Raw genomic sequence first — 6,512 nt, forward strand, 5'->3', positions numbered from 1 at the left:
ATAGAACAAGTTTTTTTTAGTAAGAAAATTTAGGTATATGAGATTTGATGATCTAATCAAAATATTACTATATAGAACTACCTACTTTATTTTAGTAAGAAATTAATAGAACTTGTTTATTTTTAGTAAATGCTTAGTTGAATTAATAGAACTAGTTTATTTAGTTGAATTAATAGAACTAGTAAGTGTTTAATGTTTCACCTATATATAAACATATATTAGATATTAATGTCAAATGTTAGATGAATTAGATATAAATTATATGTTAGATATATATTTAATTTAGTCATATGAGATTTCATTATCTAATTAATATTTTATTATATAGAACTAGCTACCTTATTTTTAGTAAGAAAATTAATAGAACTAGTTTAGTTGAATTAGTTGAATTAATTAGTTGAACTAGTTAGTTGAATTCGTTCAATTAATTAGGTATATTTTTCGTAAGTGCTTAGTTGAATTAGTTCAATTAATTAGTTGAACTAGTTGAATTAACAGAATTAGTTGAATTAATAGAACTAATAAGTGTTTAATGTTTCACCTATGATTATAGGAATGTCGTCTCACGACGAACACGATTTCATTATGTGCGAATACTGCGAAGACCAGCGCGGCCTGTGCGGCAGAAATTTTCTAGTTGATGATAGACGCTTCAGCATCAAGCTGGATGAGAACTTCGAAGTGGATACAGTAAGTCACAAAGTCTTTTTTCGTAATTAAGCATGACTTATGCTTCATTTAATTCAACTTTTAATTTTAATTTTTCACTATTCTACTAGCGGATCCCCTGTCATGCAAGAATTTTTGTCTTGGATAAGATAGGTTTCAGTCCTAACGAAACTATGGAGGTAAAAAGAGTTTGCTTGAAGACCGAGCATGGTTATACCTTCAACGTCAAATTATACAATGCAGACACATATACCTATTTTGAATGCAAAACTTGGCAAGCACTATGCAAGGCTTATGCATTTGAGCCTGATATGGTTATCACCTTTGATATTCATCCGGAAGATGATATTGAAGGTAATAGAGACATCTGGGTCGATGTGCAGACGCCTCCAGTTCTACCATTATGTGAGTTTCTCAACCATATTTATGTCTTCGATATGAGATTATTTGAACCAGTTGAATAATTAATAGATCTCAATTTATATTGTCAGCTTACTTCCAATCAAGCAAATATGTCCGGCGCTTGATAGACAGGACCGTCCACTGTCCCGGGGCTGAACTAAAATGCGAGGAGACAAGTCATTATGTTTCATGGCTTGAGGATCTTGATGCTGTCAAGACAAATTTCTTTCCTGCACTTAGAAATGTTAGTACTCAAAACGTGCGACCAATAGTGTTCGTACTGAACTACGGTCACATATATTTAGGAAAGATGGTAAGATTTCTACTATTTCTCCTCAGTGCATCTTTTGCATACATTATTTTTAAGCTAAACTTCATTGCTAAGTATGTTACTGTACGATGTTCTTCAACAGGGACTCCCGATGAATGTTGTGCCTGATTGGATCGAGACTAAAGGTACCATGAATATTGTTAGCTTACGACCAAGATATCCTACAATGCACTTTAGTGCATTTAGGATTTCTAATAGCGAGGAATGCTTAATAGTAAAAGACTGGAGCAAAATTGTGAACAATCATAGAGAAGTACTAGGGGGCAGCAATCAGAAGCGCAACCCACAATTAGGAGACAGGTTCATCTGCATGCTCCAATATGATGAATCAGCAAAGCTATACATGTTCTATGCTATTTTACCCGAGAGAGAGCAGTAGGAGTGATTAATTAGCTAGTTCACGCTCTTAGTACTTGTCCTCTCATGTCTGTGTTCTTCGTCCTAAACTTAATCTCAAAGAGTGATTTGCTTTTGTGGTGTTATGAACGCTTATAATATCATTACCATGTTGAACTCGATGATATCTTTGCTATGAAAACCGTTGGTGATGATATATATGATGCAAGAGTTTTTATATTAATATGATGATGATGATGAGTTATTATATCATTTATGAAAGAAACAACATATTAGTTTCAACTGGATGGATTCTAGCTAAGTGATCAAGTATATGCCATATCCATATTACCTCGATCACTTAAGTAGGTGATCAAGTATATATAATATGGATATGACATATACTTGATGACTTAGCTAGGATCCACGCATCCAGTCAAACTAATCTGCGGTACATTCACCTAATGATTTAACAACTCATTATAATGTAAAAAAATCACTAAATTAAATTGAAAACACAAAATTAAAGTAAAAATAAAAAATAAAACCAAAACACACCCAAACATTTAGTACCGGTTGGTGTTACCAACCGGTACTAATGTCCTACGCGCCCACGGAGCTGGCTCGTGCCATGTGGTTTCCCTTTAGCACCGGTTCGTGCTGAACCGGTACTAAAGGGGGGGGGGCTTTAGTGCCCACAATTTAGTGCCGGTTACCGAACCGACACTAAAGGCCCTTACGAACCGGTGTTATTGCCCGGTTCTGCACTAGTGATTGCATGTTGAGGCGGGCCTTATACCATTCTTAATTATATGGTGAGGTGGCATGCTTGCATATTGTGATAAATAAGTTAGTGAGGATGACTCTCTTAGGTTTATAGGATTTTTTTCCACACAAAAAAGATAAAGTAGGGAGAGTTTAACATGCAAAGTACTCCCCTCGTTTCTAAATATAAGACCTTCTCGATATTCCAATATGGACTACATACGGAGCAAAATGGGTGAATCTACACTCTAAAATATGTCTATATATATCCGTTTGTAGTCCTTATCGAAAGATTTAAAAGGGGATATATTTAGAAATGGAGTATAATAGTTTCAATATGAAATAACTCTTGCTATATTTAATTCCCAATGTTTTATGTTGTGGACATGAATAAATCAATTGAGGATCTAATCGAGGAACTAAACTGCATAGATAACTTTTTAATCATGAGCAAGTTTCTGATAATGTATGATGGTTACATTGATCAAACAAAATCAATATAATAACCAATAGTAGATAAAACACATCATAAGTAGGAGTTCAAGCAAGAAAAGGAAGTGTCGATCACCATTGTAGTTTCAATTGCGAAGAGGTCGCAAGTTTACATGGGAAGGAAACATAGTTAGTTGGGAACAATCTTATAATTATAGGAAGGATATGGGTCATGCCGTTTCATACAAATTGAGATGTATGCATGTATCAGCGCATTATGGGAAAGCTTGCTCTCCAATTTAAAAAATATATAAATGGCATCTACAATGGAACATAGTTAAAGGCTTTCTAGTAACCTAATCGGCATGTAAGAATAACCTCACTTTTATCAAGTGCAACTCCTTTGCTGAGGATTACATCATTCGTGTGAGTGCTTGCATATGGATGCCCGGTCGTCCATCTATGAATATGACATTGGTGAAGATCTCATCCTCGAGTGTGTGAACAGATTCACCAAAGCAGTGATCAAGAACTTTGGACCGAAGTAGTTGAGGGCTCCCAGTGATGAAGATACCAAGAGGATTTTGGCAGGGAGTGAAGACAGAGGTTGGATACGGATGCTCGGATCCATTGATTCTATGCATTTAACATGGAAGAATTGGCCCATTGCATGGCAAGGTTAGTACAAAGGCCATTGTCATGACCCAACCATAATTTCTTAAGATAGGCATCATATGATTTGTGGATTTAGCATTCATACTTTAGGGTGCCTCACTCTCACATTGACCTCAATATCCTCAAGTGATATCCGCATTTTACAAAGGTTTGTTACCGGTGAAACTCAACATGGGATACTACCTTTGCCGATGGTACTATCCTCCATGGGACACATTTGTGAAGACAATATTTCAGCGTCCTCAAGTTAACAAGATATCTCACATTGTAATGTGCCAAAAGTCTGCTAGCAAGGATGTTGTGAGAGATTTTTGTGTGCTTCAAAAACACTTTGAGATTGCCCATGGGCCCGCCGAGTATTGCCCATGTGCTTCGAAACACGTGCGTAATCCATATCGCAATGTGAGGTCGCTAGCCCATAGGTGTACACCATCTCCAACGCCATCATGATGTTTTGTAGTGTGATTGCACGGGTAAAGGCAATGTGTGAAAGTGCAACTATCCCTAAGTGGTTTTGGTAATTCCTAACAACATATAGCTCATTGAGCTAATGCTATTTCAAGATTAATATCTCAGGAAAGCTCAATGATTGGCATGGCATGAATGAGAAAAGTGGACCCCTCAAAATGCTAAGGACAAAGGATTGGCTAAAGGTCAAAGCTCAAGACTCTACATTTTCCATTTTAGTGATCCAAGATCATATTGATTCTATAGGAAAAGCCAGTACTATCAAGGAGGGATGAGGTGTTGCTTAATGAGGTTCTTGCTCAAAATGCTTAGTGATATGCTCCAAAACCCTCAACTACTTTCTCACATCCACATATGACCTAAACCAAAAGTCAAACTCGGCCCCACCGATTCTTCCTATCCGGCGTCATCGAGTTTCAAATGTCATAGCCAATGCGACAAACCCTAGGCAAATTGGTCTCACCGATAGGGATCTCGGTCTCACCGAGATGGGGTTGTAATCTCTATGTTTCCCTTTGTAACATTTCAGTCTCACTGAAATGAGCGATCGGTCCCACCAAGTTTACCTGACCAACTCTCTGGTTAGCTTATTACTAAAATCGGTCTCACCAAGTTTGTGTAACCGGTCTCACTGAGATTACGTTATGCCCTAACCCTAACCATATCGGTCCTACCGAGTTGCATGTCGGTAAGGATGGCAATGGGTAGGGTATGGGGCGGGTAGAGCAATACCATACTCATACCCATGTAGTTAATGGGTACAAAATTCTACCCATACCCATACCCATGGGTATGAAACTTTACACATACCCATACCCGATGGGTATCCGTGCCCATTGGGTACCCAATGGGTAGATCAAACAATACGCAAGTTATTCACGTTACATTCATCTATAACACATTTGACAAAAGAACATTGATCTCAACTCAATAACAGATATACGAGTACATGACAATTATCTCAATTCAAATTTACAATTGGTGACAACTTTATCATAGGTTCAATAGCTCACAATTTTAACATATGTGCAATTATGAATCATGGGTAAGTTTCACATGTCATTATAAATGGGTAGGGTATCACTACTAGGGAAAACATTATACACAGAATCTTAGCAGCAACGCGGTTTAAAAATAGGCGCTACTGCTAACTAGCAGTAGCGAGCTTAAAGGTACCGCGCTACTAATAACTAGATAGCAGTAGCGCTCTAGGTGAAACAAGCGCTACTACAATAATTGCCACGGATCCGCCCCCAGGCTAGATATAGTAGTAGCGCCCTTCCCTGGACGCGCTGCTGCTAAAGTACTCAGTAGCAGCGTGTTTCTACAAAACTCGCTGCTGCTAAGTGTTGCACCTAATTAAGTTTAGTCCCATACTGCTAAGCGAACAAGGTGTTTACCACCTTAAATATGTTGACTATTTAGATTCTACATAAAAAGATCAATGATGACCAACATATATTTTTGATGCGTGCTTAGACTTAGCAGTAGCGCTTTTCCTGAAAACGCGCTATAGCTACTTTAGCTATAGCGTGTTTCCTGAAGTGCGCTACTGCTAGTTCGACTTAACCACCCGCCCGCTCAAAATTTCGCTAAGTCCTCCTTCCCCCCACTGTTCCCCTACTCCTCTGTCGCCGCCGCCCGAGCCCAAGCCTGCCCTCACCGCCGCCGCCCGAGGCCGCCGTCAACCTCACCGCCGCCGCCCGCCGCCGCTCTCGACCTCACCGTCGCCGTCGCCTCCCCCACCCCCTCCGCTCTCGACCTCACCACCGCTCTCGACCTCACTGTCGCCGCCGCCTCCGCCAACCCCGCCGCCTCCTCCCGATCCCGAGCCCGCCCTTGCTGCCCCTACCTCTCCGTCGCCGAGCACCTCCCCGCCATCGTCTCTCCCCTCTCTGTAAGCCCCCCACCCCTCCCCCACCCTCGTTCTCTCTGCTTAGTTAGTACTAGATGTTTTTAGTAGTAGTAGATGTTAATTTAGGGTTCATAGATAATGATTTTTAGCAGTAGTAGATGTTAATTAGTAGTAGTGATGGTACTAGTTAACTATTGTATAATGTAGTTTATTTTTACTGTTTTTAGTAAGTGTTTAAAATAATTAGTAAGTAAATTAATAAACTAGTTGAACTACTTTAGTTGTAGTTGAACTAGTTTAGTAAGTAAATTAATAAACTAGTTGAACTAGTTGAATTAATAGAACTAATGTATTTTTAGTAAGATAATTAATATAACTAGTTGAACTACTTTATTTTTAGAAAGAACTAGTTTTTTTTCTATTTATAGTAAGTTTATATTTAGTAAGAACTAGTTGAATTAATAAAACTAGTTGAACAGGTCATATTTGTTGTTATTTTTTAGTTTAAGCAATTATTCGGGATGTATTAGTGATAACTTATACGGTTTTTGCTTTTGCAGAAATCAAGGAGCCCCTCCA

This window comes from Triticum aestivum, chromosome 7A, assembly GCF_018294505.1.
Source record: "Triticum aestivum cultivar Chinese Spring chromosome 7A, IWGSC CS RefSeq v2.1, whole genome shotgun sequence".
Lineage (NCBI taxonomy): Eukaryota > Viridiplantae > Streptophyta > Magnoliopsida > Poales > Poaceae > Triticum > Triticum aestivum.